Source organism: Zingiber officinale, chromosome 11A (genome assembly GCF_018446385.1).
Source record: "Zingiber officinale cultivar Zhangliang chromosome 11A, Zo_v1.1, whole genome shotgun sequence".
Lineage (NCBI taxonomy): Eukaryota > Viridiplantae > Streptophyta > Magnoliopsida > Zingiberales > Zingiberaceae > Zingiber > Zingiber officinale.
In genome coordinates, this window is record NC_056006.1 from 96,905,225 (window position 1) to 96,920,536 (window position 15,312).

General features: G+C 39.4%; 3 non-coding genes across 3 annotated transcripts; all 3 read right to left on the reverse strand.

Moving 5' to 3' along the window:
* Positions 1 to 8,088: 8,088 nt before the first annotated feature.
* TRNAI-AAU lies at positions 8,089 to 8,162 on the reverse strand. The gene has a single exon. It is a non-coding gene; the product is annotated as a tRNA-Ile (tRNA).
* Positions 8,163 to 8,228: 66 nt separating this feature from the next.
* Positions 8,229 to 8,302, reverse strand: TRNAI-AAU. Its single transcript has one exon. It is a non-coding gene; the product is annotated as a tRNA-Ile (tRNA).
* A 66-nt stretch (positions 8,303 to 8,368) lies between these two features.
* On the reverse strand, positions 8,369 to 8,442 carry TRNAI-AAU. The gene has a single exon. It is a non-coding gene; the product is annotated as a tRNA-Ile (tRNA).
* Between the last annotated feature and the right edge of the window lie 6,870 nt (positions 8,443 to 15,312).

The window sequence follows — 15,312 nt, forward strand, 5'->3', positions numbered from 1 at the left end:
AATTGATTTGCTACGGACCAAGGCTATATTTATAGCCTTGGTGGCGCCTGGAAGGGTTCCGGCGCCACAGGGGATAAAACTTTATCCCCAACGTTCAGATCGAGTTTGACTCGATCTGGTCAAAACTCATTCCGGGCGCCCGGACCGGGCGCGCCGGACCCCAAAAGTCAACTCGGTTGACTTTTTCCTCCTTCGCCGCCGGTTCAGCTCGTCTCGGTCCGGGTCTGCTCCGGCTCCACTACCTTGGGTGATCTCGGCCATCCGAATAGGGCTCACCCAACCCAACGGCCTTCTCCTCGAGCAGCCTTCCTTCCCGGTTTCTCGTCCCTCGAACGCCGCGCACGTTCTTCTCGTCCACCGGTGTACTCTTCCGCGGACACCTCGTCCCTCGGACGCACCGAGCCCGTTGGCTCTCTCCCGTGCCGTCCTTCTCGCTAGCCGCGTCTTCCGCTCAACTTCCTGTGTTCCTAAGTTCCTGCACACTTAGACACAAGGGTTAAAGAACGCAGGACCTAACTTAACTTGTTTGATCACATCAAAACACCTCGGGGTTCCAACAGAAACAAGAAGGCGGCGGAGAGAATTGGCCGCGAGATTTATAACGTTAGCGTCGAACGACCGTGGCCGTCCGATTCAGGTCACGGAGAACGAGGTTATCATTTAGCCATTCATTTCAAACGGCTGCTGTCCCATCGGAGGTAACGCCACCGCCATACGCTGACAAGAGCAGGGTTACCACGTGTCAGCAGGACACTGGTCGCATTTAATGAATGCACCTTACCGTGCGTAGCGCACGTGATTGGCAGTGAGTGAAAGGATTTGATAGGAATTTCAAGGGAATACAAGGCATGAGCGAGACACCGCCGACCGGATGTGCAACTCTATGCCTAGCCGAGCGGACTAGTATAGCGACCGTAGTCCAGTCTGATCGGCAGTCCAGTCAGTCGGACTTCGCCTCCTTCGACTAGACTTGAGGGGGAGGCAAGTGATCCGGTGGTTAGAACAGGGGACCCCCATTCTGAGGGGTCAATGCCAAGCGAGAGTCAAAGGCCCAGGTGGTCGATCGGAGAAGGAGGGGTTGACCGACCGGTGAATAGCCGATGGCAAAAGTCGCCCCGACAGAAGTCGGGGTTCCGACGCTCAAATTAAACAGTAGCAAAGAGCCGAGCGGAAAGCCTAATAGAAGGTGACACTGCTACAGTCCCTACATGGCATCCTACCGAAAATATCCCCAGTATATCGATGCCAACGGCAGGCCGAACGGGATGTGAGCTCCGTCCGGCCAGAACTTAAGATAAGGGCCGTCCGGATGGACTTCCCGTCCAGCCGGCTGTCCAGACGCCCTGGCCTGTGATCGGTAGAGAGGGACAAAAACATCTTATGACAGTTGTCAAGCCCTATGGCTAGGCCGTACTACAAGTCTGACAACGGGGTGTTCTGTTGTCCCATCGACGACGTGCTGGGACTGTAGCAGTATGGCGTCAGGTAAGCTTTCTGACAGACACATACCGAAAAGTATGGGCTACGGACACGTATGCGCCTCGGTGGACGTGCAGGAGCTCTTTCACCGTGCTATATAAAGAGCCTCATACTTCGTCGGAGGTACGCGTAAGACATCTTGGAAGCCACCTTTTTCATTACTTGCTTGCCTGACTTGAGCGTCGGAGGGTCGCCGCCGGGAACCCCTTCCCGGCCCGACTTCTGTGCAGGTTCACCGGAGCTTCGTACGACTAGCCGGAGATCTATATCAGCAAATCGGAGAGCACCACGTGCCCAACGTCCGTTGAGTCAGCGTTCGGACAGGATCACTGACCATGCTATGAATGTCTTGGATTAGCAACCAATATCCTATTGCAATATTTTTTTATAAAGTAATCGCTAAAGTATTGACAGGTCGTTTAGCGGAGGTGATGGACTATCTATTGGATCCTGCACAAGCAGCCTTCATACAAGAGCGATCAATAGGTGACAACATCAATCTAATCCAAGAGTTGCTTTGGAAATATACGCGCAACAGGATTCCACCAAGATGTATGATGAAAGTTGACTTGAAGAAGACGTTTGATATAATTGATTGAGATTTTATTATGTTAGCATTCGTTGGTTTTGATTTTCCCCAACGATATTGGAACAAATTAGAGAATGTGTCAGGTCTCCTACTCTATTTCCTTAAATAGTGGTATATATGGATTTTTTAGTGGAGGAAGAGGTCTAAGGCAAGGGGACCCTCTTTCCCCTTTGCTATTCGAATTGTGTATTGAGGTTCTATCAAGAAGGTTGCGGGCCACCTCCTTACTTCTTTCCTTTTATTTTCACCCAATGTGTAAGGAGGTGAGAATCACACACTTCATATATGTCGATGACCTAATATTATTTAGTTGTGCAGATGAGACTTTAATCAAGGGACTTATGGACTGTTTGCACTGGTCTGGAATGGAATCGGGGTTGAAATTGAATCCTCAAAAATCACAAGCATATATGGTAGGTGTGGATGAAAGAACAAAAGACCGATTGCTTAACATCATGGGGTTTCAAGAAGGAAATTTTCTTTTTCAATACTTGAGTATTTTATTAGCAGTGGAGAAGTTACGGATTGTTAATTATAGACACCACCTTGATGCTATTATAAAAAAGATAAATTTTTGGATGAAGCATACTCTATCATATGCAGGATGGTTGAAATTGGTAGAAATGACTTTCCAATGTATGAAATATTTTTGGCTTTCTTTGCTACCCATGCCAAGTGGAGTTATTGATAAGATTAAAGCATTTTGTCGAATGTTTGTATGGTCTTCAAAGCATCTACCTAACCCCCAGGGCATAGCACAGACGGTGGGCGCATGACATCTCTGGCGTAATGGCTAGGGGTAGATTTTTAGGAACTAACGACATGAAGTTTACCTCACCATGCGCCTGACGCCTGTGTACCTGCATGTACCTCCTTCCATATCCGTGAAGTCGGTACTAGGAGGATCGTTAATATAGCGGATCTACATTTTTTAAAGCATCTACTTATATCTTGGTCAAAAGTTTGTCTCTCAAAGCATGATAGGGGGTATGATATAAGGAATCTTCTTGCATGGAATGAGGCATTATTAAGCAAAACGTTGTGAAAAATTCAAGCCAAAACAGATTCCTCATGGGTCAAATGGATGCATCAATATTATATCAAAGGGGTTGGTTTTTGGCAACGAAGAGCAAAGGCTTCAGATTCACCATTGATAAAGAGACTTATAGAAATCAAAAGCAAGATATTAAATGCATCAAATGGAGTTGGAGAGGCAAATATGAAAATGATTGATTGGTTCATAAGTGAACGCAAGGGAGTTATAAATGCCTATCGATTTTTCAAGCCTAGTGGACCGGAAGTAGCTTGGAAGTTGATAGTATGGAGATCGGAAATAATGCCAAAGCATAGCTTCATTCTATGGTTGCTTGCACATGGGCATCTAAGAACAATGATTAAAATGGAATATGTATCAAATAAAGATTGTGTTGTATGCAGACAACAAGAAGAATTAAATCACCACTTGTTCTTTGAATGTTCTACAGCTTGTGCACTTTGGAGTAGATTGAAACAATGGTTAGATATTAGACATGACTTTAGCTCATTTGAAGAACTATATCAAGTCCTTGGGCAACATTACAAGGGCGGTAATCGTATATCTAGCTTGATCTACTTTGTATAGGAAGCTTGCAATAAATGCTGTTATGAGAGAATTAAATCACCAAGAAGAATTAAGTCAACAAGAAGAATTAAATCACCACTTGTTCTTTGAATGCTCTACAGCTTGTGCACTTTGGAGTAGATTGAAACAATGGCTAGATATTAGACATGACTTTAGCTCATTTGAAGAATTTTATCAAGTCCTTGGGGAACATTACAAGGGCGGTAATCGTATATCTAGCTTGATCTACTTTGTATAGGAAGCCTGCAATAAATGTTGTTATGAGAGAATCCCTCCTGATATAGAGTGGATATTTCAGAAAATTCATATCCATACCCATTGATTCGTGGACTTATCTTTGACATAAAACTCACCTATGCATATAATGGTGGCTGATTAAGCAGGTTGTCGATTCTAGGCTACTGGAAATGACCATGTTGCTGCTCATGTAAGGCAATTGTTGCTTACATTGCTGATGATGGTGCTATTGGATTTCACCGTGGCTTGTTACTGTGTCCGTGTGATATTGTTGCAGATTTTGGACTGCATGAAATCACCGTGTTGTTGCTCATGTTAGACAATTGCTTCTTACATTACTGATAATGGTACTGCTGGATTTCACCGTGGCTTGTTGCTGTGTTCATGTGATTTTGTTTAGTTTCATGGTGATTGATTTGTAACTGTTTAAAGAATATCAAAGCCCAAATGTGGACTTTGTACGTATAAGGTCACTTGTGACTTATGTTTGCATGCAAGATAGGTGTGTGGTTATTGCAATGGGTGTCATGTACCCATGTCATGCTTGTTGGTAGGTAGGGAAGAATTGTTGAATGTGGAGTTTACCTCAACTATAGGGGACTAAACTCATGGATATTTTGTATGTATGACATGCAGTTTGAGAGTCTTTACCTCTCAAACAAGATTTATACATGCATGTATCTATTTTCGTGAAAGAGCTCTCAGTATGTCAATCTTTGCCATGTTTGGACCTGACAAGTTTCCCCGTGTTTAGTCAAATTAAGTCGTAGACTCTACTCCTGGTGGTGTCCTTCCGTCAATTCTTTTAAGTTTCAGCCTTGCGACCATACTCCCCTCGGAATCCAAAGACTTTGATTTCTCATAAGGTGTCAGCGGAGTCCTAAGAGCAATATCCACCAATCCCTGGTCACCATCATTTATAGTTGAGACTAGAACAGTATTTGATCATCTTCGAGCCCCCAACTTTCGTCTATGATTAATGAAAACATCCTTGGAAAATACTTACGTAGTGGTTTGTCTTTTATAAATCTAAAAATTTCACCTCTAACTATGAAATATGAATGCCCCTGACTGTCCCTCTCAATCATTACTCCAATCCCCAAGGCCAATACAATAGGAATGAAATCCTATGATGATATCCCATGCTAATGTATACAGAGCGTGAGCTTGCTTTGAGCACTCTAATTTCTTCAAAGTAACAGTGTCACATGCACGACCCAACCAACTAAGACCAGGCACACATCATTGGCAGAAGGGATGAGACAACCGATGCACACAATAAGACGGACCGATCGACTCAACCCAAAGTCCAACTATGAGCTTTTTAACCGCAACAACTTAAATATACGCTATTGGAGCTGGAATTACTACTACTGCTAGCACCAGACTTGCCCTCCAATGGATCCTTATTAAAGGATTTAGATTGTACTCATTCTAATTACCAAACTCAAAGAGCCCGATATTATTATTTATAAAAATCAGATTCTTAAGATATATTTTATTTCTAAAATAAAATTATGACACTATTATATTGTTAATGTCATATTCATGTCATATTACATGTCATATAATTGTATTTATTATATCATAAATTATGTCATGCGTGTGATGTGTCATATAATTATTTATGTCATACGTGTGATATGTCATATCATTATTTATATTATGCGTGTAATGTCATATAGATAGTACATTTGTATGATGATTATTAGACTTAAATCCCTTACGTTAAATATTAAAATTCACACATTCCGTTAATATGGTAAGAACCAGAGTCTAATTTCTTATTTGGATTGTTAGACTCACTCCAAACTCGATCAAAAATTAGATATGTTCAAACCATTGAGATACAATCTCGTGATTAATGTGTCGGCTTTAACTTGAAGCATTAGCTTATTAAACTCACTTCAAGGTTAATGTAGATATAAGTGAAATTGGGTTATATACATATGATGTATACTTGTTAATGAGTTAACAACCCAATGTTTATAAGACTATTCAATTAGTTGATAGTATAATATGATAGTTATGTATAAACAATAGATAATTGGTATATTATATATCTACCACTATAGCTAAGAATAACTTGTTTAACTCACTTCAAAGTTATTTTTATTTATGGTGGATATCAACCCAGTTGGACAAAAACTTACGCTCTCTCGAATTCAAAATAAGGGCTTTTAAATTCGATGATTCTTAAATGTAAGTAAATTATTTACATTGTAAAAATCATCTCTTTCATATTTTCTTGATTTTGTATTACTGACATTTTTAAATTTGCATTCTATTTTAGACTCGAACAAACTAACCAGGTCAAACTTTGGACTGGCTTAGAAATCTGAGAATTGTTCTCAAAGTTGAAAAGCTTGCATATGTCCTTTACGAGCCTCTTCTCACAAGTCTAAGAGATGATACAACTTCAGATCAATTGTTGGTGCATCAGAAGCATACGACTTATTCTAAACTTGCTAGTTGAATCATGCTAGCCTTGATGACTCCTGAGCTACAAAAGCAATATGAGTATATAGATGCTTATACTATTATCTATAAATCTTCATAAGATTTTATATGAGCAAGCTAGATCCGAAAGATTCGAGATATCCAAACTTCTCTTTTGCTCAAAGATGTAGGAGGGTTCATCTACGATGCAATTTGTACTGAAGACTACATTGAGTGATTGGGATCACTCGGTTTTGCGATGAAAATGAATTAAGTATTGACTTAATTGTGCATAGTGTATCCAAAAGTTATTCATAGTTTATGATGAATTATCGAATGAATAATTTTGAATCCACCATTCCCAAAATGATCAACATGCTCAAGACCATAGAGCCTGTGATCAACATCATAGAAAATTGTGATGTTAGTTAACTCTACTAAGAAAAGTTTTAAGAGGAAGCTAAAGCATCAAGCTAAAGGGAAGAAGAAGACTAAGAAAAAGAACCGACACTAAAGGACTCATTCTATCATTGTGGCAAGATATGACACTGGCGAAGAAACTATAAGATCTATCTTGAGTCATTGAAGAAGAAGTCAACATCTGATGCTCTATCTATTTTAGATATTTTCGTTATTGAATGTTATAATATTTACTCTGATACTTGGATATTTGATACAGATTGTGACTCACATATATGATATTTGATATGTTCAATTTCATGAAAATTTTTCATTGATCACAAGAGTAAATCGGAAAGTACTTATAGCGGACGACCCATCAGCCTAGCATTCTTAAATTAACCGCTCATTAATGAAATTTATCTGTTAATTCACCATTAAAAATTCTCCCTACTGTTGCATTATTGCTAGGGATGTATATATCCTCTATTCTTTTTTCTTTGGGAAAGCAAATGTAATATGTCATGTTTTACCGACTCGTATCGAAGTGTGTCGACCCATAGTAAGTCGACCATTTAATGAGGCGAGGCAAGCCTGACCATCATTTTAACATATTGAAAAATTCTCAATCCAATTCAAGGTAGATTATTAGTTAGAACGTCAATCCATAAGTCTACTAAAAAAAAATTTATATATATCAAATTAAAATTTTTAAACTGGAGTTACATATTACGAGCCATTGGATTTTCTACTTTAATTTTATTTTTTTTCCTTAACCCACGAGCCGACCCGTGGATCACGAATGAGGCTTGTCTCAGTTGTCTACTTATACTATAAAATGGATCTAGAATCAGGCTTGTCTCAGTTGTCTACTTATGCTATAATTTATACATTTTAAATGAGTTGTGCTTTGGGTTGCACCATGGAATAGGTTGAGACAAGGCTTTTGGCATCGGAGACGAGGAAGAAAAAAAAAACAAGGTTTTCAAAAAGATTCAAAAAGGTTTTCTAAGAAACAAAATTTTACTTTATTTTTTTAAAATCTATTGAACTAAATCCTCACATGAGTCTTGTTTTTTTTTTTCCTGCTGCCAATTATGTATTTGAAAAGCCATTTAAAATAAATCACTCTAATATGAGGGGAAAAAATAATCCACAAATTAAGCATCGATATTAAACAGAAATAAAGTGACCACTGCACCAGAAAGCCTATCTATAAAGCGGGTAGTCCATATCGACAGCTTAATGGGCTGGCCCAGTAATATATTAATTGTCTACAAATCGAAAAAAATTAAAAAAAAATAAGTCCGCAAAAATAAAATAATGGCCCATGCAGGTTTCGAACCTGCGACCTTCGCGTTATTAGCACGACGCTCTAACCAACTGAGCTAATAGGCCGATGCAATTAAATGTTAAACATAGTAATAAATACTATTTAAATTTCAACTATTCGGAAAAATAACATGGCCCATGCAGGTTTCGAACCTGCGACCTTCGCGTTATTAGCACGACGCTCTAACCAACTGAGCTAATAGGCCGATGCAATTAATTGTTAAACATAGTAATAAATAGTATTTTAAATTCAACTATTCGGAAAAATAACATGGCCCATGCAAGTTTCGAACCTGCGACCTTCGCGTTATTAGCACGACGCTCTAACCAACTGAGCTAATAGGCCGGTTTATTAGTTATACTTACAATTATTTAATATTCGTTTTTTACTTTTGCATAAAGCACCCGAGTAATTGTGGCACGCATTGGGTGAAATATGGGTGTTTGTTGGTTTAAATTAAAATCATGTTAATAGTATTTGATAAATTTATATTTATAATATTTTAACTTTGTTTGACTTCTTTGTATGCCAACTTAAGATTCTAAAATTGAGTTCGATGCCCTTATAATTAGGAATGTTCTTTGCACAATTTCTACTCATCCCAGTATTATTTTTTAGGATTTTATTATTTACTTGAAATTAATCTACTGATTCTTGTTATGTTTGGATCTAACAAGTCTCCTCGTATTAAGTCAAATTAAGCCAGAGGCTTCATTCCTAGTTGTGTCCTTCCGTCAATTCCTTTAAATTTCAGCTTTACGACTATACTCCCTCGGAACCCAAAGACTTTGATCTTATCGTCTTCGAGTCCCCAACTTTCATTCTTCATTAATGAAAATATCCTTGGCAAATACTTTCTCAGTAGTTTGTCTTTTATAAATTCAAGAATTTCACCTCTGACTATGAAATATGAATACCCCCGACTATCCCTCTTAATAATTTCTCCAATCCCCAAGGGCAACATAATAGAAATAAAATCCTGTGATAATATCTCATGATAATGTGTTCAATGCGTGGCTTGTTTTGAACACTCTAATTTCTTCAAAGTAACAGTGTCTCATGCGCGACTCAACCAACTAAGACCAGACACACATCAATGACAGAGGGGACGAGACGACTGATGCACACAACAAGGCAGACCGATCGATTCAACCCAAGGTCCAATTATGAGTTTTTTAACTACAACAACTTAAATATATGCTATTGGAGTTGGAATTACCGCAGATATTGGCACCAGACTTGCCCTCCATGGATCCTTATTAAGGGATTTAGATTTTACTCATTCCAATTATCAACCATAAAGAGGCTGATATTATTATTTATAAAAATCAGATTCTTAAAATATGTTTTATTTTCAAAATAAAATTATGACTCTATTATATTTGTTAATGTCATATTATATGTTATATAGTTGTATTTATTGTATCATAAATTATGTCATGCGTGTGATATGCTATATCATTATTTATATCATAAGTGTAATATATCATGTTATCATTTATATTATGCGTGTTATGTTATATAGATATATAGTACATTTGTATGATGACGATTAGACTTAAATACCTTACGTTAAATATTAAAGTTCGCACCTTCTGTTAATATGATAAGAATCAAAGTCTAATTTCTTATTTGGATTGTTAGTCACTTTAAACTCGGTCAAAAATTAGATATGTTCAAAACATTGAGATACAATCTCTTGATTAATGGGTCAGCTTTAACTTGAAGCATAGTTTGTTAAACTCACTCCAAGGTTAATGTAGATATAAGTGAAGTTGGGTGATATACATATACGATGTATACTTGTTAATGAGTTAACAACCCAATGTTTATGAAAATATTTAATTAATTGATAGTATAATGTAATAGTTATATATAAGTAATACATAATTGATATATTGGATATCTACCACTATAACTAATTAAGAATAATTTGTTAAACTTACTTCAAAGTTATTTTTATTTATGGTGGATATCAACCCATTTGGATAAAAACTTATGCTCTCCCGAATTTAAAGTAAGGACTTTTAAATTCGATAAATAAATGAGATTCTTAAATGTATGTAAATCATTTACATTTACATTGTAAAAATCAACTCTTTCATATTTTCTTGATTTTGTATTTCTAGATTAATTGTTTGATAATAACGTATTTAAATTTGCATTCTATTTTAGACTCGAACAAACTAACCGGGTCAAACTTCGTAGATTGGCTTAGAAACCTGAGAATTGTTCTCAAGGTTGAAAAACTTACATATGCCCTTAACGAGCCTCTTCCCACAAGTCTAAAAGATGATACAACTTCGGACCAATTGTTAACCCATCAGAAGCATACGACTGATTCTGAGCTTGCTAGTTGATGTTGGTAATATATTTAAAGCAATATAAACAGCAGTATTATATTGATACAAAAATAGCATGCAATAGACAGATAAATAAAGTAGTCGGGTTTAGAATATAGTTATCTGGTTGAAGCGTCGGCACGCCGACTGTCCTTAGAGAATTTATTGCCGCCTCACGGTGCAAAGTCTCCCCGGCAAAATTCCCCCAAGATCCGACAACCGCTCGTCTTGTCCGTAGGTGCACTCCAAAACGGACGCGACACTTGGACCTAACCTCAGATCGTCGAAAGACCAAGCCTCAGGACACAACAAAGGCGCAGAAAGACTTGAACTCGAAAAGAAAAATAGAGGAGGTGCTGTGCAGAATGTATCGCACAGAGAAGGGAGAAGAAGGAAGATTGAGTGAAGAATAGAGGCACTGCTTGTCCCCTTTTATTCACTCTGAGGAGGTACAAAGCACTGCTTTGCTAGCGAGGAAACGCGTCCGCGTCTCCTCACGCGCGATGTCGCGTCCGCGTCTCCTCTCGCGCGGTGTTGCGTCTGTTCCTTACGCGGAACAAAAACCAAACTCTGGTTTGGTTCGAACCAACCGAACCGGAAACCAAACTGGTTTGGTTCAGACTGAACCAAACTAGCAAAAACAGATCGGGCCGCCCGTGAGCGCAAGGCCCACGGGCTGGGGATTTGCACCCCCCCTGCGCGCGTTAATCGCGTACGTGACGCCCGGTTTATGGATTTCCGGCTCGAACCCCCCAAATCCACTCGATTTGGGCTTGGCCCACGCATGCATGTAGGTCCCCTTATCATTGCTAAGCAAGGATGGAAGGGCTTCCTATATAAGCCCTTCCAAGCTTCTCCACTTAGCAATGTGGGACTAAAAACACTACCAAAAAATGTTTTGAATTTAATACAAAATTCAACAATCCCCCACAAATTCAAATCATTTCGGTTTAAAAGATAAAATATGTCCTGAGGCTAGGTTGCAATGAGCTTTTAGTGAAAATACCTTCTGGTTTGAATTTTCACCTGAGTACACCAATCTTATTCACATAGGTTTGAAGTGAACTAGGTCTTGAACTTAAACCTGTAGGTCCCTTTGGAGGCCGGCAAGAGGGGAGGGGTGAATTGCCCTACAAAATAAAACCAAAAACCCTTCTCGGATATTCAACTAACTTAAAAGAACTTGTAATTAAAAAAAAGGCAGAGACTAAGTAAAGAAAAACAGACACCAGAGTTTTACTTGGTTTGCAATCAGGGGATTGCTAATCCAAGGAATGTAAGCGCACTATCTGATTCTCCTCTGGGCGGAGTAGCCTCTTACAGCGTTGAACGTACAAGAAGAAAAGTAAAGCACACAGAAGTTGATTACAAGTTCGTCGTTCTGATTAATTGATTTGCTTCTGGACCAAGGCTATATTTATAGCCTTGGTCGGGGCGCCTGGAAGGGTTCCGGGCGCCCTGGGGGGATAAAACTTTATCCCCCAACGTTCAGATCGAGTTTGACTTGATCTGGTCAAAAACATCATTCCGGGCGCCCCGGATGGTTCCGGGCGCCCCGGATGGTTCCGGGCGCCCCGGACCCCAAAAGTCAACTCTGGTTGACTTTTTCCGTCTGGTCGCTCCGCTTCAGTTCAGCTCGTCTCGGTCCGGGTCTTCTGTTCCGGCTCCACTAGCTTGGGTGATCTCGGCCATCCGGAATAGGGCTCACCCGAACCCATGTTCCGGCCTTCTCCTCGAGCAGCCTTCCTTCCCGGTTTCTCGTCCCTCGAACGCCGCGCACGTTCTTCTCGTCCACCGGTGTACTCTTCCGCGGACACCTCGTCCCTCGGACGCACCGAGCCCGTCGGCTCTCTCCCGTGCCGTCCTTCTCGCTAGCCGCGTCTTCCGCTCGACTTCCTGTGTTCCTAAGTTCCTGCACACTTAGACACAAGGGTTAAACAACGCAGGACCTAACTTAACTTGTTTGATCACATCAAAACACCTCGGGGTTCCAACAATCTCCCCCTTTTTGATGTGAGCAACCCAAGTTAAGCTAGGGAAAAACAGATGCAATAAAAACAATTTATTTGTAATTAAGTCCAAAGATATTTCATAAAAAAGTTTATATACCTCCCCCTAGACTTAACATTCTTCTCCCCCTTTGATCACATTAAAAATAGGGGTTCTTTAAACAAGTCTAAGGTAAAAAAAAATTTAAGTGAATTTTCATAAAACTTTTTAAGGCAATTAATATTAATTTCTAAGGCAATGTTTCAAAAGAGAATATTTAGTAAAAAAAATCTAAGTCAATATTCAGAAAATTTTAACGTGAATTTTTATAAAAGATTTCTAAGGCAATTTTCAAAGAAAAATGTCTAAGACAGTATTCATAGAAAAATTCCTAAGTTAAAAAAATATCTAAGTTAATTTAAAAAGATTTAAGTCAATTTCCAAAAAGAATTTCTAAGTCAATTTTCAGAAAATTTCTAAGTCAATAATTTTCAGAAATTTTCTAAGTCAATTAAAAAAATTTAATTTCAAAAAAAAAAATTATTATAAATTATATAAATTGAATAACTCTTTTAAAGCATTATGTAAATTAAATTAATGCTTTTTCAGTTAGTCAATTAAACTTTTCATTTCGATACTTGGCTTCCAGGTCGTGGCGAGGCACTAGGCCTTCTTGGTTATTGGAGCAACAACCACTTCCTTAGACAAAACCTCATAATGAAATTAGTCGTTTAATTTCCTTGCTGAAAATGCTAAGTCTAAATTAAATTTTGGAACCAGAAGAGGTTCCTACCTACAGGGTTAACCAAGTATTTCCTAGGTACATAGATTTTTGATATATTTCTAATTTGACTTTGATGAAATCTATAATACCAATTTAAACCTCTATAATTTCTAAAAGTAGAAATATTTGAACTTTTATATTTTTTCAATCTTTCTATTTCTTCTTTTAGTTTTTCATTGTGAATTTTCAATTTATCAAAATCCTCTATTAGACATGATTTTGCTAAAATTCCTTTTGTTTCCAAAATTTCATTTTTTAATTTGGCATTTTCTTTTTCTAATTTATACATGGATTTAGTCATTGCCTTAATGCCAGAGTAAAGTTGATCAGGGGGTAAGAGGCATACCTCACTTACCATGTCAGACTTAAAGCCTGAATCTCCCCCTGCTTCGCTGCCTTCATCCGAGGTCGCTCCCTCTTCATCGTTGCTCGATTCTGATATACTTTGTCCATCGTAGCTTGCCATCAGTGCTATCCCGGCGTATTCTTGAGCTTCTGATTCAGATGAAGAAGTGTCATCCCAAGTTGCTTTTAGGTTGTGTTTCTTGGGAGACTTCCTTTTGTCCTTTTTGAGTTCTGGGCAGTCTTCTCTTATGTGTCCCTCCTTCTGACACTGGTAGCATCGCACCTTTCTTCCTCCTTTTTGATTCTTTTTATTCTGCATTTTAAATTTATTAGACCTAAATAATTTTTTAAAATTTCTTACCATGTGCGCTTCTTGATCGTCTTTGGAGTCTGACTCGAGTTCATCCTTCTGAGTTGTGTTCAGCGCTATAGTCTGGGTTGTATCCTTTGTCGTTCCTGCACATCTAGTTTCGTGTAATTCAAGAGTAGAAAAACATTCCTCTAATGTACTTACCTCCAGGTCCTTTGAGATGTAGTAGGCGTCGATGATTGACGTCCACTCTGGAGTTCTGGGAAAGGCGTTGAGTGCGTAGCGTAAGGCGTCCCGATTTGTTACCTTTTCATCGAGGTTCTCGAGACCAGTAACTAGTTCTTTTACCTTTGCATGTAGACCGGCTACTTTCTCACCTTTCTCCAAGCGGATGTTCATTAGTTTGTTTCGGAGGATGTCCCTTCTAGCGAGCTTCGCTTCGGATGTGCCTTCGTGGAGTTCTAGAAACTTCTTCCAAAGATCTTTAGCTGATGAGTAGCTTCCGATGCGGTTTACTTCCTGAGGCGGTAACACGCTTAGCAGGTGATGTTCCGCACGGCTGTTTGCTACGAACTCATTCTGCTCTTTTTTTGTCCAATTGCTTTCTTCTTTTTCTTCACCGTTCTGATTTGTTGGAGCTACAAAACCGTATTTCATAATAAAATAAATTTCAATCTCGGTTTTTAGAAATACCTCCATACGACGCTTCCAGTCTGTGAAGTTCCCCTCAAATTTTGGTGGAACGATGCTTGGTCCGGCCATCTTTTGTTGCTTCGATCGGCGGTTAGTCCTCCTGAAGCGTCCTTGCTCTGATACCACTTGTAGGTCCCTTTGGAGGCCGGCAAGAGGGGAGGGGTGAATTGCCCTACAAAATAAAACCAAAAACCCTTCTCGGATATTCAACTAACTTAAAAGAACTTGTAATTAAAAAAAAGGCAGAGACTAAGTAAAGAAAAACAGACACCAGAGTTTTACTTGGTTTGCAATCAGGGGATTGCTAATCCAAGGAATGTTAGCGCACTATCTGATTCTCCTCTGGGCGGAGTAGCCTCTTACAGCGTTGAACGTACAAGAAGAAAAGTAAAGCACACAGAAGTTGATTACAAGTTCGTCGTTCTGATTAATTGATTTGCTTCTGGACCAAGGCTATATTTATAGCCTTGGTCGGGGCGCCTGGAAGGGTTCCGGGCGCCCTGGGGGGGTAAAACTTTATCCCCCAACGTTCAGATCGAGTTTGACTCGATCTGGTCAAAAACATCATTCCGGGCGCCCCGGATGGTTCCGGGCGCCCCGGACCCCAAAAGTCAACTCTGGTTGACTTTTTCCGTCTGGTCGCTCCGCTTCAGCTCGTCTCGGTCCGGGTCTTCTGTTCCGGCTCCACTAGCTTGGGTGATCTCGGCCATCCGGAATAGGGCTCACCCGAACCCATGTTCCGGCCTTCTCCT